The sequence below is a fragment of the Podarcis cretensis genome (assembly GCF_951804945.1).
Source record: "Podarcis cretensis genome assembly, chromosome: 3".
NCBI lineage: Eukaryota > Metazoa > Chordata > Lepidosauria > Squamata > Lacertidae > Podarcis > Podarcis cretensis.
The window spans coordinates 120,596,422-120,621,366 of NC_137172.1; the positions used below are offsets into that span (position 1 = coordinate 120,596,422).

General features: G+C 44.9%; 2 long non-coding RNA genes across 2 annotated transcripts; both read right to left on the reverse strand.

Annotated features, from left to right (window-relative positions):
* Nucleotides 1-11,996: 11,996 nt before the first annotated feature.
* On the reverse strand, nucleotides 11,997-13,731 carry LOC307212722. Its single transcript, XR_013837141.1, has 2 exons — nucleotides 13,363-13,731; nucleotides 11,997-12,254 (listed from the first exon to the last, which is right to left on the reverse strand). It is a non-coding gene; the product is annotated as an uncharacterized lncRNA (long non-coding RNA).
* Nucleotides 13,732-22,579: 8,848 nt separating this feature from the next.
* On the reverse strand, nucleotides 22,580-24,539 carry LOC307212704. The gene is made up of 2 exons (XR_013837123.1): nucleotides 23,533-24,539; nucleotides 22,580-22,673 (listed from the first exon to the last, which is right to left on the reverse strand). It is a non-coding gene; the product is annotated as an uncharacterized lncRNA (long non-coding RNA).
* Between the last annotated feature and the right edge of the window lie 406 nt (nucleotides 24,540-24,945).

Here is a 24,945-nt window from a genome sequence, read left to right on the forward strand (position 1 = left end):
TATCTAAACCTCAAAATAGGCCTCAGACAGAGACCTTTCCCAAGAAATCTTAGGGACTGGAAGCAGCATCTATACGCTGATAGGTTTTACCTTAGTAGTCTTTTCAAACAGGGGTCCGCAGGGGGAGGCAGAGGGGCAGGCGGTGGGCGAGGGGGAAGATTCTGGGACAGGGCACACTTTATTTTTTCTCGCCATCCTTTTCCTTTTTCTCACAGAATGCAGATGCTGAGAGAAATCCTATTTACATGTCTATCTTCTTCCTGGAACAAACACGAAATGATCCAACCACAGGAGTTCACCAGGCCTTTTTGCACTCTGGTGACCAGTGAGCCAGCAGAGGGAGGTGTCACAATGGCTTCTGTAAATCTGGGGCTGTCCCTTGAAAATAGGGACACTTGGCAGGTGTCCTGAGGTGCCCAGATGGGAGACCACCAGGGAAGCCATGATATGGTGCTTAGAATTATACAGGCAAAAGTATTACTTAAATAAATACATCTCTAGACACACTGTCCTTTTGGTCTTTTCTCATGCAAGAATATTTCCCTAAGTCAGAAAGAGGCCTCCTGCTCATGAAAGTGCACCTTCGGGCCTGAGCCTCCTAAATAGCTCTACTTGGGAGTAAATTTTTCTGACCCCAGTGGAAATTGGTTCCTAGTGAGCATGCTTGGGATTGTGGTATGAGGAACAGGACACTGCTGTCAAGAAAGGGGAGAGCTAGCTTGACTCAAGTTTGCCACGTGTTGGGGGGCTCAAAAAACAATCCCATGTTTGGGTGGTACATCAAGAAAGATTTTTAAAATGTGTGTGGCACGATGAGGTAGAAGAAGATACGATATATTGGAAAGGAAAGAGGACAACAACAACAACAAAAGAAAGTGTCCCCCCCTTTTGAAATTTTTTATTCAAAATTAAAACAAAACATATTATCCAAAAACATATCATCCTTGTTTCCCCTCCCCATTTTTCCTCCCTCCCCCCCCCCACACAACCCCCCCCCCGACTTCCCTCAGTTCCAGTCTTTGGTTTCTCTAAGAATGCTGTTTTCTGCATGTTACAAAGTTGTATAGATCCTCAAACTATTTAGCTGATTATCAATAAAAAGTTTGTGAATGTTTATTCAAAACCAGCCATGGAGTCCTGTTCGCTTTGTTGTGTCTTCAGATACTTTGTAAAGGGTTCCCATTCACCCTTAAAGTCACAGTTCTCCTTGTCCCATAGCTTATATGTCAGTTTTGCCAGTTCTGCATAGTCCGCCAATTTTTCTTGCCATGATTCTTTAGTTGGGGTTTCTTTAGTCTTCCATCCTTTTTCTATTGGATTCTCGCGGCCGTTGTTGCATACATGGAGATGTTTTTCAGCTTTTTTGGCAGGTCTTTTCCTACAATCCCTGACAAAAATGCTTCAGGTTTTTTTAACAAATGTTAGATGCAATATTTAATTCGTTGTATATCATTTCCCAAAATTTTAAAATTACATTATAATCCCACCGCGTATGATAAAATGTCCCCTCCATTTCCTTACACTTCCATCATATATTTGAACTAGTTTTATACATTTTCCCTAACTTCACTGGTGTCATGTACCATCTGTACATCATCTTCATATAATTTTCCTTCAATAGGGAACAATCTGTAAATTTTAAATCAGTTTTCCATAATTTTTCCCAATCTTCCATCATAATATTGTGACCTACATCTTGTGCCCATTTAATCATAACTGATTTTACCTCTTCATCTTTCGTCTCCCATTCTAATAAGTATGCTGTATGCGGCCTTCAGTAATTTCAATTTCCCTTCGATCACCTCTGTCTTTTACATCTGTAAGTATTTTATATTTTATCCTTGGCCTTTTGCCCCCCCCCCTTCCCCCCAGATAAATTTTGAAATCTCTTTCTGCCATTTTTTAAAACATTCATCTTTCAGGATGACTGGTATTGATTGAAAAAGAAATAGCATTTTTGGCAACACATTCGTTTTAATCGCAGATATTTTTCCTTTTTTGGTGGGGTGGAAAGAGTGTTTTAAGTAATATATGGATGTATTTTAAAAACGGTAGTAATATTAATATTAATTAAACATGGTAGTAATAATAATTAAGTAAATGGCTGAAGACTTAGGGAAGGGGGGAAGGGTTGATTTTTTTAAAAGGGGGTTAAAATATATGAAGCGGGGGGAGTTTATGTATTAAATAACAGAAGATGGAGATGATAATAGTAATATAAAAATATTTTTAAAATAATTTTTTGGGGGGAAATATAGTTTTTTAAAAAGGGGAGAGAAAATAAATAAATAAACTCTATAGAAAAAAGGGAGGTCTTTTTCCAGCGGGCCTCCCTCTGGGCTCCGTAGGAGGTGGGCTTGGGTTGGGCCTGGGCTCAGCCGTGTGTTTCCTCGCGGCCTCCGCCTGCCCTCCTGCCTCTCCTCCTTTCCCTCAGGGGTGGCAGTGCAATGGCGGCAGTGGCAGAAGGGGCAGGGCTTCTGCACTCCCCCTCCGCGATCGCTCCTGGGTCCCTCTGGCACTACCAGCCTCAAGATGAGAAGAAAAAGGTGCCCACAGCAGTGATGTCTAGTGCGTAATTTCCCCCCATGGAAAGATTTCGATTTCACAAGAAACAATGAATGGATGCAAACTGCAAATACTGCACTAGGCAAGCTTAGCCATTTCACCATTCAGTTTTGCTTATTAAAAGCTGGTAAAACAGGCACACTAAATTAGGTCACTCTAGGACAGGGGAACCTCTGGCCCACCAGATGTTCCTATTTAGCCAAGCTGGCTGGGGTTCATGGGGGACGTATTTCGGCAGCATCTGGATTGCCAAAGGCTTCCCACCCCGACTCTAGGGCACCAGGAAGCTTTATGGTGTAAATTATCCTATGCAGATTGCCCTAATTTGCATAGGCAAAATTTCCATAAAACCCACATTACTGGCCCTCCAATCTGTGCAACAGGAAGGATGGTAGGGCATCACTTTTTTCCAAGTGGTTGAAAATTTAAATTTAAAAGATGTTTGGAGATATAAACATCTATTAGAGAAACAGATCACACACTATTCACAGGCAAAAAAATCAGCAGGAAGGATCGATAGTATCTGGATCTCAAATAATTTAATGTTAAAAATTGAAAAAAAACAGATACTACCTATACTACTAACAGATCATAATCCAGTTACACTGGAATTAAGAGATAACAGAAAGGTAAAAAGAAGATGGAGAACGAATGAAAAAATTTTAAATGATGAAAAGATTCTAGGTAAAGCACAGGAATTACTTAGAGAATTATTCCAAATTAATAAAGAGCAAGATACAGATAGTAGAATAATATGGGAGACGAGCAAAGCTTTTATAAGAGGATTTTATATTCAACAAAATGTGATTCAGAAAAGAAATAGAGAAAAGAAAATGGATCAAATTAGAAAAGAAATAGAAGAAAATGAGAAAATATTAGCCAGGGTAAGAGGGTATTAAACATAAGTTACTTACTGATAAAAGACTAAGGGGGGGATTTAGTTTCCCGGATCTAAAATTATATTATGAGGCCTGTTGTCTCTGCTGGATCAAAGAATGGATATCATTAGAAAATACTGATTTGCTGGATTTAGAGGGACACAACAATAGACATGGTTGGCATGCATATCTTTTAGATAATAAGACAAAGGTACATCAAGGATTTATGAACCACATAATTAGGAATTCTCTTATTAAAGTGTGGAGGAAATATCATAGGTTACTAGAACTAAAAAAATCCTGGTGGGCAGCTCCACTTGAAATGATTTCAATAAAAAAGAAAAAATATGGAAAAACTAGGGGTAACTTACAAACAACTTTTAAGGGAAGAGCAAGGCCAATTACAATTGAAACCATATGAAGAACTTAAACAGTTTTGTACCACCTGGCTACAATATTATCAATTATATGACAAATTTAACTCTGAAAATAAAATAGCTTTCCAAAAACAAGAATCCAAATTCCAGATAGAACTTTTGAACAATTCCCCCCCAAAATCTATCAAAAATGTATAATCTATTACTTGACTGGGAACTCAAAGATGAACAAATAAAAGAAGTAATGATCAAGTGGGGACAGGATTTTGGATACACGATTTCATTAGATCATTGGGAAAAACTTTGGAAATCAGATATTTCACTGCATGCATTACTATCAAAGAAAACATTATGAAGATGTTTTACAGGTGGTACTTAACCCCTGTAAAACTGGCAAATATTTATAAACTAACATCAAATCTGTGTTGAAGATGTAAGGTATCAGAGGGATCCTTATATCATGTATGGTGGGGATGTGATAAAATTAAGAAATTTTGAGGAAATATACATGAGGAACTGAAAAAAATTTTTTTAAACAACAATTGGTAAGAAGCTGGAAACATTCCTTTTAGGAATTATAACAAATGACACCCCAAAAGACATGAAAAGAATCTTTTTATATGCAACAGCTGCAGTAAGATTATTGATTGCAAAAAATTGGAAATCAGAAGTACCAACATTGAAAGATTGGCAAAATATTTTTTTTTGAAATGACTGAATTAGCAAAAATGACGGCAATAATTAGAATGCAATCTAATCAAAATCTCAAACAGGAATGGAAATGTGTAAAAGAATACATGACCAAAAGATGCTCCAACAAGAATTTATTGATATGTATAGACTGATTTCACAAAGTTAAGTTAGGCTAAACTAAGCTAAGCAGATAATAAGATTGAATGTTTAATTATTAAGATACAAAATCACAATCTCAATAATAAAGTTACAAAATAATAACAAGGAAGTCACGTACAGGGGGAGGGAAGACACAGAGTAAGAAATAAAAATGGATAAATGTTGGTACATAATGAAATGTCAAAATGTGAATTTACGAATATAATGTATATGTATCAATATGTAAAGATTTCATATATGTATTGCAACATTAATAATAAATAAATTAAGTGGGGCGGGGGGAATGAAGATGGTGTACTTGCAAAGTCTCACCTGAACTCACCTGCAATGCTTTTGATATTAAAGCTAGTTCTTTGAAAAAAAGAAAAGAAAGGGGGGGAAGGAAGGATGGTGATGGATCAGCATTCCTAATCCTGGCAAGAAGACGCAGCTCACAATAAATGAGCTGGGAAGAATGGAAGTTGGAGAGCTGTGTTACAACTTGCAGTTTGTTTGCAGTGAAAAAACTACAAGGCCAATTCAGGTGTAACATTAAGCCAAACCATGGTTTATCTCCACTAGTGCAACAGCAGAGGGAAGAGGAGCAAAGGGGCCACTATCCGACATGGATCCCCTCACATTCTCCTCATGGTGTCTGAATCTCTGTTGGATGAGTTGGCACAGACTCGTGAAATGAGTGCAGAGACTGAAACTGTCATATGAAAACTTTTATCTGCAGCGGTTGCAGTTGGTCCCCTAAGCTATCGAAGCCATCACTAGATATTGTGGTCATAAGCTAGTTTTTGAAAGCTGTAATGGGAAGACTTTGCCCTGAACGGTTGGCAAAAAATACATTCATCCTCTGCACTCCCTTCATCAAGGTTAAGGTGAATATATGTGTAAGTAAAAGCATATTATCTTAAAGACTCCGCTGCGCCTCATTTTTCCAATGGAAACATGAACCCTGGATAAGGGCAGAGACTCCTGGAACCTCACACCACTTGGGAGAGATTGGGGTGGCCCTTAACAAGATGTTCTCTTCACATGTAAGTGGTAGAGAAAGGGTTCTGTATTATTTTCTGTTGATCACCCTCCGGAGCAGATCTGTGGAGCAGGCACAAGGAGAGAAGCAGAAAGGGTTGTTCTGTACACAAACAGAAGTTCTAGTGCTAGTGGAACTACTTCTCTGGACACCACCCTTTCTTTTAATCCTTCTTTCAAGGTGCTCAGGACAACTTTGTGTCCAGAGCTGACAACAAACTGGCAGTGCAATCCTATAGACATCTACTGAAGTGTAAGGCTAGATGACTTCATTGTGACTTACTTTCAGGCAATGGTGTGTTGGTTTACAGCCTAAATCAAGCATTTGACCAGGTGAGTGCAGATGCTACTTAATAGTTTTTACTGAGGCCATGAAACCTTGAGCCATGGCTATCAAGGTTTGGGGGTGGTGGAGGGAGAGAGCTTGAACGTTGAGACCCACGGAATCATAAGCTTGGGAGTGTCCGGAACTATATTCACGATCACTTCCACCCATTTTGTCTTCTCTGAGAATCTGCTATTGAGCACAGAGTTTGCACCAACAAGGGTGTCAGGACTGGACAGCCTTCTCGCCCTCCCCACGTCTTACTACTCTAGGGATTGCTATTCTTGGGAATGTCAGGCGACCCCACCAACATTTTCCTTTGGTTGCACCTTTTAATTCACCTTTTACAATGTCAAGAAAATAACTCTACAGCGTTGAAGAAAGCATACCACAGGTATCAAGACTAGATGCTAGAAAGTGACTGATTTGTGGCTGAAACAGAATCCACTTTTGTTCTGACCCTTACCTGTCCTTCAGTCACAAATCCACTGATATAAATTCACAAGCTGTTTCATGTTACTTTGGGTAACACATTACCTATTGTGGAGAAAGGCCTGTGAATAAAATACCTACTTCTCGTTAAAAAAGGAAGACTGCTATGGCTTCTAAACCTTGAGTTATAGAGTATTCACTGGCTGTGGGTCATGATGTTTGCATCTTGCAGGGTGATGAACCGCGCTGGTTTGTTGACTGATTATGAATGCCTGTAAATCACACTGCTTTCCTCCTCCTCCGTTCAGGCATCCTGACATTTCTGGGGAATTCAGCTGTCCTGGCAGTAACTGTGAAGCGCTCCTCCCATCTCAGGTCACCTGAGCTCCTGACGATTAATCTGGCTGTATCTTGGAATGGCCATCAGCATGTATCCCCTGGCTATTGCTTCTACCTGGAGCCATGCCTGGCTGGGGGGCCATGCAACTTGCATTTATTATGCCCTGGTGGGTTTCCTTTTTGGTGTCGCCAAATTGCAATCCATTGCAATCGTGAACAAGTGTGACTCAAAGAAGGCTGCCACCTGGGCATTTTCCTGCCTCTGTCCTTTTGCTTGTGTGAGACAGACCTCACTGAGCTTTAAAAAGGCGGAAAAGACCTCCTGACCTATTTTGCCACAGTCCTTGCAAATAACGAGGCCTTTAGCAGTACTTACCAAGGTAGGGGGACGTGGGTGGCACTGGGTTAAACCACAGAGCCTAGGGCTTACCGATCAGAAAGTGGGCAGTTCAAATCCCTGCGACGGGGTGAGTTCCCGTTGCTCGGTCCCTGCTCCTGCCAACCTAACAGTTTGAAAGCATGTCAAAGTGCAAGTAGATAAACAGGTACCGCTCTGGCAGGAATGTAAACGGCGTTTCTGTGCGCTGCTCTGGTTCGCCAGAAGCGGCTTAGTCATGCTGGCCACATGACCCGGAAGCTGTACGCCGGCTCCCTCGGCCAATAAAGCGAGATCAGCGCCACAACCGCAGTGTCGTCCGCGACTGGACCTAACGGTCAGGGGTCCAAGGTAGGGAATAGTGAAGAGAAATCTGGGCAACGAAGGACCAGCTCCAAAAACATTGGAGCTGTGGGCGCTCTTTGTAGTATTTTGCCTTTCATTTACCCTCACCTGCAGAAATGAGTGGTGATGGCAACCTGGGGTGCCAGATCTCTTGCGCCCAACAGTCATCAGCTGTTCTGTGCAGTTTCTGCTACCACTTACGGCTTAAGAAGAAAGCAAGGCTTATGTTGGAGTAGGCCCAAAGGACATTTCACCAAATGGGAGGCCCCCCTCTCTTAAGTCGTTGAATCCTTTCTGCAGCTATTATTAATTGATAAACACGATAGGGGTGAAAGCCTCTCTGGGTGGTTCACACAGAGCTGAAACAATACACATTGTTCAAACCCTCCAAGTGTTCCTATTTTCCAGGGATGTCCCTGATTGAGAGAAGCCGTCCTGGTTTCTGATTTGATCCTTCAAAGTCCCACCATTCCCTATGGTGTCCCTAGTTTCACTGAAGAAATGTAAGAGGGTATGGAGTTATCTGACCCCCGAGCCATCTGAAGGCAATCCTGTACAGGGATGGTTTTTTTAAAAGTTTCATTTTTTGTTTCCTTTATATATATGGTGGGTGAAGTAACATGGCGCACACCAGGGCATCGCAGAGCTCCCGAGGGTGGCCAGTATTGCTCGTGCTGCCTGACCGGCTTCCAAGCAGCCGGGACCGCCGCCGCCGCGTGGGGGCTGGGGGCACCCAATGTATCAACCGGGGAGCCGCCAGACCCCCCCCCCCCCAGCGACCCCACCAGGCCGGAGCCGAGGGCATCCAGCCAACGGCCGAGCGGAGCTCCAAGGCCTGGGACACCCCACCTCGCTCTTCCAGAGGGATAGGAGAAGGGGAGAAGGAGGAGACAGACGCCCGACCATCTGGGGCCGGTGGGACCCAGGAGCGAGCGCGGAGGGGGAGAGAAGCCCTAGCCCTGCTGCCACCGCCATTGCGCTGCCAATGCCAAGGGAAAGGAGGAGAGGCAGGAGGAGGCCGCAAGGAAACACACGGCTGAGCCTGTAGCCTTATGAGGCTTTGCCCTCGAGTGGGAAAAATATTGCACCCGGGAAAGGGAAGTGGGAGTCAACAGACACTCAAGGAATAGTTTCGGAGAAAAAGCTTTATTTCTACCATCCATGAACTGGTAGAAGGAGCAAGTGTGATAACTCACAAAAACATGCACGAGTTCACAGTCATGTGCACAGAGTATATATTCCCCTTCTAGTTCCCTCCCCTTTCTCCTCCCTCAGGAGTCCTGCCCCATGTTGAGGTTCCTGGGCATGTACAGAAAGCTCTCTTGGGACTATTGTGGACTCTTGGAACCCTTCCCAGGAAAGGGGAATGAGAACAGTTCAGCATGTCCAAGATGTTGCAACTGAATGAGATAAAAGTCAGTTCTCAGGCCTGCTCTGACAGAGTCTATTCATTAGCCTTTTTGAAGCTCTCTTGTACAGTGGTGCCTCGTAAGACGAAATTAATCCGTTCCGTGAGGCTCTTCGTATAGCGGTTTTTTCGTCTTGCGAAGCAAGCCCATTGACAGCTTAGCGGATTAGCGCTATTAGCGGTTTAGCGGCTTTTAGCGATCAGCTGATAACCGGCTTAGCGGCTTAGGAAAAGGTGGGGGAAAGGGGAAAAAACCCGCAGGAACTCGCAAGACATTTTCGTCTTGCGAAGCAAGCCCATAGGGAAATTCGTTTTGCGAAGCGCCTCCAAAACGGAAAACCCTTTCGTCTAGCGGGTTTTCCGTCTTGCGAGGCGTTCGTCTTGCGGGGCACCACTGTGCGGAAAAAAGTAACGGTTTGCCTATGCATCTTGTGAGAAAACAGAGGAAAACTTGAGCTGTGGATTTTTAGAAGACAAAAGGAATTTTGGACAGTTTTGAGGCCTGGGGTGATTATTGAGGGGGGGTGACTTCGGGCCTAGGTGGGCTCACCTGTCCTCACCTCCTTCAAGCCCAGGCCCAACCCGAGCCCAGAGGGACCCCCGCTGGAAAAAGACCTCGCTTTTTTCTATAGAGTTTATTTATTTATTTTTCCTCCCCCTCCTTTTTAAACTATATTTTTTCCAAAAAAATATTATTATTTTAAAAATATTTTTATATTACTATTATCATCTTCATCTTCTATTATTTAGTACATAAACTTCCCCCCTTTCATATATTTTAACCCCCTTTAAAAAAATCAACCCTTCCCCCCCTTCCCTAAGTCTTCAGCTCTTTTACTAAATTACTATTACTACCATTTTTAAAATACATCCATATATTACTTAAAACACACTTTCCACCCCCCAAAAAGGGGGAGGGGCACGTTTGTTGTTGTTGTTGTTGTCCTCTTTCCTTTCCAAAATCTTTTGTTTTATTTTTATTTTATTTCCTTCTTCTCAATATATATTTTCCTTAACTCCCTTTTTAAATAAATAATAACAATAATAAAAAATTATACAATCAATCTTATCTTTATTTCTACCTCAAACCTTTCTTTCAAAAATTAAAATGGCAGTGCCCAGAAGAGAGCCCTGAACCAGCACAGGCCACTCCACCCCAGACACGCAACTCCTTCTAATTTACTTTTCCCTTATTTTTTCCTTTCGCCTCACTTTTTAATTTTCATCCTCATTTTCTATCCTTTTTGTTTTTTAAAATAGGACCCCTTTTTAGCCTGTTTCTCAGTCTGTTTTCTCCCCCTCAAAACAAAACTTTCCCCCATACCACTGCTACAGTTCCCTCTCCCTCCCCCACCCCTTTTTTCTTCTTCCCATCTCTCCTCTTCCTTCTCTCTTTTTCTCTCCCCTCTCCCTTTCTCCATCCCACCACTCTCTCTTTAAAGAAAACACATACGTACACTCATACACACGTATCACTGTATTATACTTTGTTCCTCTCATACTAAAACCTTTATATATATGGTGGAAGCTGTCCAGAGTGGCTGGGGCAACCCAGTAAGATGTGTGGGGTATAGAGAGTAAAATTATCATTATGGAATGGGACGTCCCTATTGTCATCAGATAAATGTTGGAGGCTATGATTTTTAAACAATTAACACATTAAGGTTTGAACACCCTAATACTTGGGGGGTAACCAATGGGATGCCCTCCAGATGTTAGTGGAGGACAGCTCCCATCATCCCTGACCGTTGGCCATGATGGTGGGGACAGCTGCAAGTTGTGTGGCCCAGCAAGATGTGGCGGCCATTGCTGCGCAACTTCCAGAGGTGTCTACTGGATCGTGTGTGTGGCATTTTTAATGATGTGTGAATGACACAACCCTTCTTCTACCTCACCGTGCCACACACATTTTAAAAATCTTTCTAGATGTACCACACAAGCATGGGATTGTTCTTTAAGCCCCCCAACACGTGGGAAACTTGAGTCAAGCTAGCTCTCCCCTTTCTTGACAGCAGTGTCCTGTTCCTCATACCACAATCCCAAGCATGCTCACTAGGAACCAATTTCCACTGGGGTCAGAAAAATTTACTCCCAAGTAGAGCTATTTAGGAGGCTCAGGCCCGAAGGTGCACTTTCATGAGCAGGAGGCCTCTTTCTGACTTAGGGAAATATTCTTGCATGAGAAAAGACCAAAAGGACAGTGTGTCTAGAGATGTATTTATTTAAGTAATGCTTTTGCCTGTATAATTCTAAGCACCATATCATGGGTTCCCTGGTGGTCTCCCATCTGGGCACCTCAGGACACCTGCCAAGTGTCCCTATTTTCAAGGGACAGCCCCAGATTTACAGAAGCCATTGTGACACCTCCCTCTGCTGGCTCACTGGTCACCAGAGTGCAAAAAGGCCTGGTGAACTCCTGTGGTTGGATCATTTCGTGTTTGTTCCAGGAAAAAGATAGACATGTAAATAGGATTTCTCTCAGCATCTGCATTTTGTGAGAGTAGTGAATTCCTCTTGAGCTTAGAGGCATGAGAGAGTACTAACAGTAAGGCCCATTTCTCTTTCTTTTCTAGGCTTTCCAGGCTGCGAAGAGCTATTTCAAGGATGGCGAGAAAAAATAAAGTGTGCCCAGTCCCAGAATCCTCCCCCCCCGCCCACCCCTCCCCCTCCAGACCCCTTTTCCAAAGGACCACGAAGGTAAAACCTTTCAGCGTATAGATGCTGCTTCCAGCCAGTCCCTAAAATTTCTTAGGAAAGGTCTCTGTCTGAGGCCTATTTTGAGGTTTAGATAATCATATCCCATGTGGCTCTTTGTTTCCCTGTTGTTTACCCAGTAATTTTCAAAAAAGATTTGTGCACAATATGTGCTTTCCGCCCCCTTAGTGGCTGATCTGGAAGAAGATGGCAGGAGAAAGAAAGAACAAAGGAAACATGAAGGTAATGTCTATTTCCAAGGATATGTTTAGGGTATATAAGAAAGTCCCTAAAACAGTTATGATTCCAACCTTCTCTTCTTTTCCATTTAGATGACATAATTCTTGAAGACCTGGAGGCAGAGCAGGGGCAGCTCAGCTTTGATACTGACACCACGAACCACTGAACCTGAACACGGAGTTTGCCCTCGCTCTCTACCAATGCTGGGCAGAGCTCCACCACGGAACGAACCTCGCCATTTCCCCAGTGAGCGTGTCTCTTTCTCTGGGGCGCAAGGGAGCACATTGGCCCAACTGCAGCATGCTCTGGGACACAGCACTCAGGGTAAGGCAGCCTTCTGAGAAACAGCTTTTTGGTGAGCAGCGCAGGCTGTCGTGAGCTTCGCCTTACAGCTTTGACTGTCCTGGTAGGCAGAGCATAGAAAAACAAAAGCAAGTCACAGAAGGGGACTTACTTCTGAGTTAACCCCTTTTCATGCCTTGCTCTTCAATGGGCTTTACATGCGCATGCTACACCTTTCAAGTAGATTCTTTCCCCCAAAGAATTCTGGGCACGGTAGTTTACTCCTCACAGTTGCCAGTCCCAGCAACACTTCAGGAACTGCAGTGCCCAGAATTCTTTAAGGAAAGAATGTGCCTTATGGGTTGGACTAGATGGCCCTTACGTCCCTTCTAACTCTACAATTCTATGATTCTGTGAATGCACATGGAACCATGTATTGGTGTGTGCTGAAAGCTATCCACACCTTGCTTCTGTTGAAATCAGTTAGTCACAGCTAGCTAAGTCCCATTGATTTATGAAAGTGTGGCTGATTTACAGCACAATCCTATGCATGTCTACTCAGAAGTAAGCCCTGTTGACTTCAACAGGGTTAATCCCAAATAAGTGGGTATAGGATTGTGGATTCATATCAACAGAGGAACGGCTTTTGATTTAACTGTCTCACCTGCTATGGACTATTGAATGCAAAAAAGTGACTAACAGTATACACTTAATGATGTCTACTCAGAACTAAGTCCTTGTGAATTCCATGGGGCTTACTCCCAAGTCAATGGACGGAGAAGTAATTACATGTAAGAATGCCAGGTAAAACGATGAGAATAATCTCAGAATAATTGCTACCACTAATATTGCAGGAGCATCCAGCACAATTCTATATACTCAGAAGCAAGTCCTGCTGAATGCAGTGGCTCTTACTCCCGGGTAAGTGCAGTTAGGATTTCACCCTCGGGAAATAAGTTTTCAGCCAGTGGTCATTCATTCTATCCCAGCCTCTTATTGGGGTCCCCCCCTTCTATTTTAGCCTTATGGTTATAAACTGGCCATCATAAATATGGATTATATGAATCTACAGATATGCATGAATATCCTATAGAAACTAAGCTTAAAAGGCACAGTGAAGAAATATGAAAGAAGTAGCGGGGTAGCTGCCTCCCTAAATCAAGTAAATAAATAAAAATACTTTGCTAATTGACTAATCGTGCCACAGATAGCTTGGTTCTGCCCCTTACCTACTACGCTGCCTTATCCCGAGTCAAAGCACTACACTTCCCAGAAGCAATAGCTTTCCAGGGATTTAGACAGGAGCTTGGCCCACTCTAAATCCCAGGTGCTGAACCTGAGGCTCTCTGCACAGAAAGCAGACACTCCATCCACAGAGCCCTGGCCCAGGGTCCATCATGAATCTACAAAAATGCATCTACAAAATGTCCCATAGGAACTAAGCTTATAAGGCACAGTGAAGAAAGAAGCAGAAGCATGGGTGTAGCCAGGAGTGCCGGGGGGGGGGGTAGGCGCCCCCCTAAATCGAGTAAATAACTAACTAATTGTGCCACAGATAGTTTAGCTCTGCCCCCTCCCCAAGCATGAATCCGGAGCTGCTCCCCACCTCCCAAGCTGCCTTCTCCCGAGCCAAACCACTACACTCCCCCCCCCAGCAGCGATGCCCCTCCAGGGATGGAGACGCGAGCTCGCCCCCCCCTCAACCCTAGGGGCTGGACCGGGGGCTCTCTGCCAGGAAAGCAGCCCCTCCATCCCCACAGCGCAGGACCAGGGGGAGGGGCAAACTGTTGGAATTCAGGGTCGTTCAGAGGTATGTGCCTATCTCTCCAGGCACCGGCTGAATTCTTTTGACCTCCCTCCGGCGACTCCCGGCAGCGAAACACACGAGGTCCGTTCCGGCGATTTTCCTCAGGCTGTGAGAAAAACACACCAAACTGCTTTCCTCCTCCCTGCTCTCCAGCATATCCCCAGGGAGGGGAATCAGACACAGACAGAAATGTACCTACATTGCTTTTATTCCTGTCCTTCACTTCAGTACAGAGAAAACATGTCTGCTCTGTTCAACAAACAGAGAGAAACTCCCAAACTCCACCCATGTACATCCTGTACAGGTCATATGACACACACACTGAGCTAACATCCGGTGCTCAGTACAGAATGGACTGCTCCTTTGTTTCCATGGCAACAGTCACATACATCCTGTCTGGCTTTCCAGCCACAAGCAGCTGACTTGGCTGCTAGAGCCTTTGCTTGCTGCTGCATTGCTGCTTTAGAATAACATACTCCCCCTAAAGTATCAATGCGTGCTGCGAGCAAAGCGTCATCCAGAGAAGAAAACAAACAGTTGTTATATGTATAACATTCCCCTGTTGTTTCAGTTCCACCCTTGGAACTACCCGCCATTGGTTTTACCAATGTACCTCTCTGGTTGTGTGACTTCCAAGGAATGAGTGCTTCTGCATTACCTTGGTTAGCAACTCTCTGTTGTGCCTTTGTCTCCGACTCAGACACAGCTTCAATTTGACCTTGGTCGTTTACAACAGCAACACATGCAATAGCAAGGTTTGCAAACTCCTTTGAATACCTCTTGGGTGGTACACCCTTCGTTGCTCTCTCAGACCTACGTAAGAGGTGCTGCTCTCCCTTGCTTTCTGGTTCAGCCTCTGGACTCTCTGAAGAACCAGTACTAAGCTTAATCAGTGGTTCATCCTCCTCTTCTGAGGGTCTAGTCATTGTGTGAGATTTCTTCTCAATGACTGTGACAACTGAGCTGTCTGAGCTATCGCTGTCATCATCAGTACTACTGAACTCAATAAGATCAAACTCATCATCATCATCATCAGAATCATCATCATCTCCTGTGGGAAATGTGTGAACAATCACTCTCTCCTGTTCAGGAGCACTCTCTAGAAATTTTGTGAGAATCACCTTTCCAGATTCAGACAAAATTACTCTGTAGAGACCCTTTTCATAACCCACAAAAATGCCTCTGGCATTCTTTACTCCACCCGGAGCTTCTGTTCTCACATGAGACCCAAAAACCTTGAAATGGGCAACAGAAGGTTTTCTGTGGAACAGTTTCTCAAAAGGAGAACTTCCCAACTCTTTTGAAAACTTTCTCAACCACGTGTAACAAAATGACATTAGCGACTCAGCCCAGTACTCATGTGGCAGATGTGAACTAAGCAATTGCGCATGCATTCCCTTTTGCAATTCTTTGTTCACCCTAACACAGATACATCTCTTCCAAGCTTCTTCGGAAGCTGCAATTTTGTGTCTTATCCCTTTCTTCTTCAGGAACCTCTGGAAATCCTGTAAGAGAAAAATTGGCTTCTCATCTGTGCAAAGACAATCTATGTCAGCATCATGCATATTTTTAACCTTGTCACAAAACTCTTTAAACCTTTCTAAGGCTTCTTTCGGTCTCTCCAAAAGATAAATCCAGACAAAACCTGTAAAAGAATCAACACATATTAGGTAATACTTTGCATTGCCTCTAGATGGTGCTAAAGGACCAATCACATCAGCATACACCCGCTGAAATGCCTTGTCGACCCTCGAGGTGACCTGCTTGGCGTTCTTCTTGGCTACACCTGCAAAAGAAATCATGTTAGAATCACAAGAATTACATTCCATGTAATCACTTTGATCAAAAGTCAACAAATACAGTCCATCTTTCTCTTTGGCAGAAAGATACAACTCTCCATCTTTGTAGATCTCGCAGTGTTGATCATCATAGGACAGTTTTAGTCCCTTCTTGGCAATCTGCGAAACGCTGAGCAGATTGTACTTCAACTCTGGAACCAAATAAACATTGTTTATAGTCAAGTTCAGACTTTTAAGATACACAGTCCCAATTCTGGTGGCTTCCAGCTCTTGACCGTTGGCTTGTTGTATAACGAAGCTTTGCTTCTTAAACGACGAAAACAAATCCCTGCGATGGGTCATGTGAACCGTCGCTCCTGTGTCTAAAACGAAGGAATTCCCCACTTGTGGTGTGGCTTTTAGGGACATCAAAGCCTTTGCAGGCTTCGCCTGTGACTTGGCATGACTTCTGCCTGACGCCTCAGACTTGGTGGAGCTTTCCTTGGCTCCTTTGTTCTGACGTGGCTTCCTGCAGTTCCGCTGAAGATGCCCAGTCTGTCCACAATTGTGGCATCGGACAACGTTCAAAGCTACAGCGTCTCCTCCAGTAGCTACAGCAGTGGGGGTGTTAGAACTCCGTTCTTCCCTCCCCCTGTCCTTGACTTCCAGGGCAGCAAGTCTGTCATGTTCGTTCAGAACCACGGCAAAGACCCTGTCCGACGTTAGATCTTGCGCTGGGAGAGACCCCAGCTGACTGGCAACTGTTTTGTAAGTCCGATTCAGGCTGTTGATCACCATGAAGCAAAACACTTCCTCCTGCAGACGGAAATTGCGTTCCACCATCTGCTGACGCAGAAATTTCATTTCCGTCAGGTGCGCTTGAACATCTCCATCAGGCGCAAGCCTCAGGTTAGTCAGCTTTTCAAAATACAGCAACGCTGAAGAACCTGCATCTCTCTGATGTGTCCTTCTCAGCGTGTCCCAAACATCTTTCGCGTGCTCTAAATCTTGTATATGAATAAGCTGAGAGTCTGACACGCACAGAATTATAGCGGTTCTGGCCTTCACATCCTGTGACTCCCAAGGACGCGTTGGTGCTGCAGGGATGGGGTTCTCAATCACCTCAAACAGTCTCTGATTCTGCAGCAAGGCCTTCATCTTAATAGACCAAGATGCATAATTGTCACTGGTCAAAAGGGTTGGAGAAGGCAGGCCTCCCCCTTTCTTGGCATCCATTTTGAGTCCTTGCATTGACTCTCAAACACAAGCCTCTAAAATCCAATAGCTGGCTTGTTTACACTCTGTGCACCTGGCAGCTCTAACACTGGCCGCTTGGAAAGTCCCTTTCCAACAGTTCCTTTCTAAGGGCCAAGGGCCTAGTCTAAACACGAGCTGTTGTTGCCTCTCTGGGCATAGCCTGACTTCCAGCCCTTATCTGCGTTGCTAAGCAACCACATTCCTTTCCTTGGACAGGAAAAACCACAGGAATGTTTGGAATGCAGACTCTTCTCTCTCGGAGCTGTTTTTCCCAAACGTTGCTCCCATGAAGCAGAGAATTAATCCATCTGCATACACACTTTTAAGCCCGAAAATCTCATACCTGGGCTCCGTAGCTTGGCTTTCAGCTTCTTCTGGTCAGCTTCTGGCTGCAGAGAATCAGCTTCCATCTCAGGCTTCCATGGAGAGGGATGAATACAGTCTCCTTGATGCAGACTCCCATGGATCGTAGCAACCATCCTCTGCTACCATTGTTGGAATTCAGGGTCGTTCAGAGGTATGTGCCTATCTCTCCAGGCACCGGCTGAATTCTTTTGACCTCCCTCCGGCGACTCCCGGCAGCGAAACACACGAGGTCCGTTCCGGCGATTTTCCTCAGGCTGTGAGAAAAACACACCAAACTGCTTTCCTCCTCCCTGCTCTCCAGCATATCCCCAGGGAGGGGAATCAGACACAGACAGAAATGTACCTACATTGCTTTTATTCCTGTCCTTCACTTCAGTACAGAGAAAACATGTCTGCTCTGTTCAACAAACAGAGAGAAACTCCCAAACTCCACCCATGTACATCCTGTACAGGTCATATGACACACACACTGAGCTAACATCCGGTGCTCAGTACAGAATGGACTGCTCCTTTGTTTCCATGGCAACAGTCACATACATCCTGTCTGGCTTTCCAGCCACAAGCAGCTGACTTGGCTGCTAGAGCCTTTGCTTGCTGCTGCATTGCTGCTTTAGAATAACACAAACATGGTGCCTCTCCCCCCTTGCCTAGAGGAGTGAAGACCCCCCTGCCCCCCCCAGGCAGCGTTGGAGGAGGGAGGGCGAGAGGCAAAGGGAAGGATCCAGCCGTTGGGGGGCCGTTAGCAGCAGAACTGACCCGGGGGGGGTCCTGTCCCTGGTCTCTCGCCTCCGTGCTGCCCCTGTTGCGGCCCTGCCTGCCTCCGGGGACCCCTCCGGCTCCCCTTCCTCCGAGAGAGGAGCGGGGACCAAGGGGCGGAGAGAGCCCAGCAGCCCGAGCCCGTTGCTGGGAATGGGAGTTCTGCCAGGGGGAAACTACCATGCCCAGAAATCTTCGAGGCCAAGACTGGGCTGCTGCCCACGTGCTTTCAAAATACAGTGTTCATGCAGCCTATGCACGCGCTTCCCTTTTCACACACCTCCCTTACTGTCCTAAAAAATTAAAATTATCCCCACCTAGCCTGGGGTGGGGATAATCTTTCTCCCTCTACCCTGAAAAAAAAACCCTTGGGCAGCAGGGAGGGAAACATAGAAAATCATTTTTTTAAAAAGTCTCCCCATTTCTATTCAAGCAACCAGAGCGGAAGCAGGATCCTGCACTGAACGGCCCTCGGTATAGCATCATAGTCAAAAGTGCAAGGGAGAGCAGTGCAGAAAGCGTCTGTCAACCTGCCCTGATTTAGGGACATTTCCCCTCATGTTTCCTCCCACTTCTTAATCTGCATGTGGAAGTTTCTGATCAGAACTGGATTTGTGCAGTTGTACAGAGCTCTCTTTTTCTTATATATCTCAATGGTGGAAGGAGGAGACCTGCCCTTCCCTCTTTGTTCTCCCAAGCGCTGCTGAATGTGTGGTGCCCTCAGAGGCACAATTCATTTTCAGGACTCCTATAGGAAGATGCAGAACCGGAGTAAGGGAGGCTCTGACACTTTTGACCCACCAAACTTCTGCCGTGGAAAAACCATCTCAGCTTTTTGAGTTAGGAAAGGCTATTGAGAATTGAGCTCTTAGACTTAACACGTCTCCTTAAATTTGTGAAAATCAAAGGTATATAAAATAAATGGTTGAAACTTAGCTCCCCTCTATCATTTGAAGTTGGTTGTAAGGACACCCTGTTGTGTTGTTTATTAAGAGATGGATACGAAATACTAAAGAGTATTATTTTCCCAAGTGATGCAGCCTTGGCCGCTCTGAGCAAGGTTCACTTTTCCAGACCCTTTATTTCCCTGGCAGATACTTGGGCTAGAAACCCCTTTACGCAAACTAGAATGAGATGGCTGTAGCTGTAAGGGACACGGGGGGCGCTGTGGGTTAAACCACAGAGCCTAGGACTTGCTGATCAGATAGTTGGCGGTTTGAATCCCCGCGACAGGGTGAGCTCCCGTTGCTCAGTCCCTGCTCCTGCCAACCTAGCAGCTCGAAAGCATGTCAAAGTGCAAGTAGATAAATAGGTACCGCTCCAGCGGGAAGGTAAACGGTGTTTCTGTGCGCTGCTCTGGTTGGCCAGAAGCGGCTTAGTCATGCTGGCCACATGACGCCAATAAAGCGAGATGAGCTTTATTTATTAAGCCTTGGCCGCTCTGAGCGAGGTTAACCTTTCCAGACCTTTTATTTCCCTGGCAGATACTTGGGCTAGAAACTCCTTTACGCAAACTAGAATGAGATGGCTGTAGCTGTAAGCAACAGGCATCTTTGAGCATGCACAGAGTATGCCGTCTGGCAATCCCAGCAGATAGGAGAGGCTTGTTGCCGCCCATCAGCTGTCATCCTCTTATGACAGGCTGCCATTCCTCAAGTACTTGAGGAAACTGAGTGGCCACACCTGGCTGGCACCAGGGGATCTTGAGAATATAAAAAGCATAGAATTGTACAGCTGGAAGGGACCCAACCCCCTGCGATGCAGGAATATATGGCTGGCCCATCTGGGGATCAAACCTGCCACCGTGGCAATTTATTTGTTCAGAGGGAAAGGGAGCAGTTCTTCATAAGGATCAGAATAAATGTGGCTGAAATTGTGTCCTTGAAAGCACCATCCCGGATTTGGAAAACTGATACCAGGAGCCATAGGTGCAAACAGCATTTATTGTGGGTCAGGCTTTATTTTGGAGGCTAAGGGCAGAGTCGAGTTATCTGTGATGCAATTGGTCAGTTAGTTAAGTATTTTTATTGATTTATTTGATTTAGAGGGGGCAGCTCCCCCCCCCCCCGCCTTCCTGGCTACGCCCATGCCAGGAGCCTGACACATCGTCTTGGGTGTGGTGATGCTTTCAAGAAAGCAATCCCCAATATTCATTTTCTTTCTTTTTATGAACTTTTATGGACTTCCAATCTATATAATGTGTTAAAGAAAGCAATAATATTTTGCTATCATCATAATAGCTTCTACGGATAAATATAATTCATACTTACCTCTTCTGGCTTGCCTAAGGAGAAAATTAAAATTCAGCTTTGAAGACAGGAGCCTGGGATCGTTTTAGCAACACCATAGCTGTGTAGTAGAAAACAAATAGGGAATGCCTACTTTTATTATTCTCCCTTTCATTCAATTCCAGAAGTCTCACAAGAAGCCCAAATTACCATGCTAGCGTTGAAATAAATGTCTGCCCTGATCAGTCGTGGTTGGTGCCATGGGGCAAAGCTGCACCCCCAATACAGGTGCTGCTGCAGCTTTCCTGGATGGGGCAGTGGTGAGATTGACGCTGTATGTGGACACAGGTGGGAGAGCTGGATTGGCTCCACCTGTGTGTCTGTACAGCCCCAACCTCACTCACCCCCTGCCCAGTTCAGGTGAACTTCAGGAATGTGGGTGTCATGGCTGATGAACACCATGCCCCTTCCTGGTGCACATATTTGCAGCCCTTACCCTCTAACACAGAGAATATTCATACGTTTGATTCCCTGCTGGCTGGGCCCTTGCACCTATGCAGATCCATCGGCTCTTGCCGGTCTGAAAAGCTCTATTTTAGAGCATTGGGACATGATATTGAAGTGGTGTGTTTAACATTTAATGTTTATTATGTTTTTGTATATGTTGGGAACTGCTCAGCGTGGCTGGGACAACCCAGTCAGAATCATCATCATCATCATCATCATCATCATGCAATAAGACATTCCTATTTGCGTGGGAGAAATGTTGGAGGGTATGGGACAGGTATAGGAGATAGCTAGTGCTCCGAAAGTGCAGGAACAGCTTCAGCTGGAATCCAAAGGAATAGGCATATTTTGCATATTTATAAAAAGTGGAACATGGAAGAAAACCATATGCGAAAACTTAGTTGCATGCCTTAAGAGGAGCAGGACTTGTGGCTGCTGGTTTTCTCAGGGCCCGGGGTGTGTGTGTGTGTGTGTGTGTGCTGCATCACAAGGTTCATTGTGACATCTCCCTCTGTTGGCTCATTGGTCGCCAGAGCTCTAGAAGGCCTGGGGATCTCCTATGCTTGGATCATTCTGTGCTTGTGAGAGTAGAGAGAGCATGTAAGTAGGATTTCTTTCAGCATATCGGATCCTCTTCATTGAGGGTCTGCGTTGCGCACAGGCCATAGGTGCAGCCCCCCTTCCTTGGGAATGGTGGTGTGATCGAGGGGGGCCTTTAAAAGGCAGCGGTGCGGCATTGGGGGGGGGTTACCTAGGTTTGCGCCGCCAAACACCCGCCCTCGATTTAGGTTTGTGCTTTGGCCTTGCTCTGGAGTTCGTTGGTCGCCTGTTTTGGAACAGGGGCCGAGTAGGAATTTTTTTCCATTTGGCAAATTGGTACTGGCCTCTTGGTTTTCGCCTACCTCTTAGCAATTGTCACAACAGTGGTGCCCCGCAAGACGAACGCCTCGCAAGACGAAAGGGTTTTCCGTTTTGGAGGCGCTTCGCAAAACGAATTTCCCTATGGGGTTGCTTCGCAAGACGAAAAAATCTTGTGATCCCCGCGGGTTTTTTCCGCTCCCCCCCTTTTCCTAAGCCGCTTAATAGCTGATCCGCTGATAAGCCGCTTAACAGCTGATCGCTGGAAGCCACTAGACCGCTGTAGCGCTAATCCGCTAAGCTGTCAATGGGCTTGCTTCGCAAGACGAAAAAACCACTAGACGAAGAGAATCGCGGAACTGATTATTTTCGTCTTGCAAGGCACCACTGAACTTTGTAAGGTTTGGCGGTTAGGCATTGGCTTAGTGAAATGTGGGGGAGGGAGGTGCGGCCATCACCTGCCCCTCCAGGTACAAGGGTATTCCGGTAAAGGAATCCGCGAGTCCGGATCTCGTCCAAAGTCTACTTGGGAGGCTAGGGCCATGCCAGGACCCAGCGGGAACCCCGGGGTGAGTTTCAGTTGGTCACCATTGATGGAGTTCCAGACATGCTGAGAAGCTCCACAGCAAGAATGCAAGGAGAAGCATAAAATAAAGGTGATTAAAACCTATTTAATGATTTATGGACTGGAGGAAGGTCGTGGAGGGAAGTTACAATTTTGTTTAGGACAGTGTTTCCCAACCTTTTTTGGGCAAAGGCACACTTGTTTCATGAAAAAAATCTCGAGGCACACCACCATTAGAAAATGTTTAAAAAATTAACTCTGTGCCTATATTGACTATATATAAAGTAACTCTCTTTAATAGGAATCAAATAAACACAAAGAAAGTATTTTATAATTACTTTATTATGAAATAGTAAGTAAACAGAAATATGAAAAATTATAAAATACTTTATTCAGTGCGCAACCTGGGCCTGTTTGGCTGAACACAAAGCTGAAATTCTGGCTGGAATCGAAGAAAGACACACACGTAGCTCTTCGTCAACAGCTCTCAGTCTCTCTCTGTATTTAGTTTTTATAGCAATCATGCTTGAAAAGCTCAACTCACAGAGATATGTAGTGGAAAATGGGAGCAATGTCAAAATAGCTTTGTTTGCCAGAAGGGGGAACTCCTTGGTAGTTTCCAACCAAAAACTGTCCAAAGGTAGATCAGCAAATCTTAGCTTGAAACCACGATTTTGTCTCAGTTCAGTTAGTTCCTCCTGCTCCTGTAAAGTCATGTCCTTTCCACCAACTGATGCTGAGCTATAAGGGTCCCTAACCCAGTCAAGGCATTCAGTGGAGACTGAAGAGAAATAAAATGACAACTTCCCCTCGAGAGTTTTTAAATGTTTACCTATTATCTCACACAGTGCAGCAGTGTGAACACCTTGCCATTGCTTGGTGAGTGTGAACATTTCAAGATTGCCACTTTCCACGTGTTGATGCCAGAGTTGCACCTTTGAACGGAATCCATTTATTTTATCTGTACTTGTAAGCAGGTTTTCATTTCGGCCTTGCATTCGTGTGTTCAGTTCATTCAGATGATGAAATATATCTGCCAGGTATGCCAGCCTTGCACACCACTCATCACTTGCAAGCAGCTTTGCGTAATCTGACCTCTCATTTGTCAGAAACACTTTAAGTTCCTCCCGCAGCTCATACACACGAACCAAGACCTTGCCACGCGACAACCACTGGACCTCCGTATGAAACAGCAAGGTTTTATGCTTCGCTCCCATCTCCTCACACAAAGCTGCAAATATGCGACTTTTCACGGGTCGTGACTTTACAAAGTTTACCATGCGCACAACATCATCCAACACATGAACTAGGTCTGCTGGTAAAGTCTTGGCTACGAGGGCCTCACGGTGCAAAAAACAATGCGTAACAATCACATCTGGATTTCTTTACTTCACTCTGCTTACAAAGCCTTTGGTGTGCCCGACCATGGCTGCAGCTCCATCGGTGCAGACACTTGTGCAGTTTTCCCACTTAAGTCCTCCTTGTTCAAGGTATTCTGATGTGACCCGAAAAATTTCTTCTCCTGTTGCTTTTTCTGGCAATGCCTTGCAGAAAAAGAAGTTTTCTCTAATTGCATCACCATCAACAAAACGCACATTGGCCAAGAGTTGAGCATGTCCACTGATATCAGTAGACTCGTCAAGTTGTAATGCAAATTTCTCACTGCTATGGATCTTTTCCAAAACCACACTTTCAATGTCTGCAGACATGTCATTAATACGTCTGGAAATTGTGTTGTTTGAGAGAGGGACTTTGGCTATTTCCTTAGCTGCTTCAGGTCCAAGCATCTCCTCTACAATAGCTTTGCAGGCGGGAAGTATTAATGTCTCTGCCACAGTGTGCGACTTTTTTGACTTGGCTATAAGTTCAGCAACGTGATAGCTAGCTTTAAGACCTCTTTCATTTACCTTTGAGGTTTTTCTCATGAAAGTTGCCTGTTTCTCCGTGTTTTCACGCAGGCGAACAAAATAGTCCGCATTCTTGTTTTGAAGCGAAGGGTGTTTCGTTTGGAGATGGCGTTTAAGTTTGCTTGGGACCATAGCACTGTTAGCTAGCTTTTCACCACACACCACGCACAGTGGAGTTGGTTGGTTTGCATCTCCGGTGAAAGTAAATCCAAATGAAATATAGCTTTCGCTATATTGCCTTGTGCCAGAGAATTTGCTTGAGCTAACCATCTTTGCTTTCTTTTCATGCCCACTCATACTTGGGCTCTCATCTGGCTCCAAATTTTGTTCAGAGTCCAGTTCTTTTCTTTTCAAAAACTTTTCCATCACTGCAGTATCCGGCCATCCAATAGCCACTGACAAACGGATACAGACCCCTTTTTCTTACAGCACAGCTCGCACAAATGTACACGGAACACCCTTTTCGAATTAAAACACACAGTCTCACGAGAGCAAGGAGCAGCGATTTTATATTTTACGAAAAGAAGTCGCCAGAATCATACCACACATGGTGCCATCTGCGTGGGAAAAAAAGCTTCCGTGTGTGTGCATTCCCTGTGGCCACTGTATCATTTAAACCTACATGCACTCACGCCAGAGCAGGTGTCTTGAATCCCCAGAGCACTAATACTGCACACGTCGGCGAGGATACACCACAGCTGCTTTTCTCTTTAAACCATACTATAATCAGAGTAAACGACCCCTAGCAAACCCTGCTGAGGGTTTGCAGTTTGCACAGCCCGA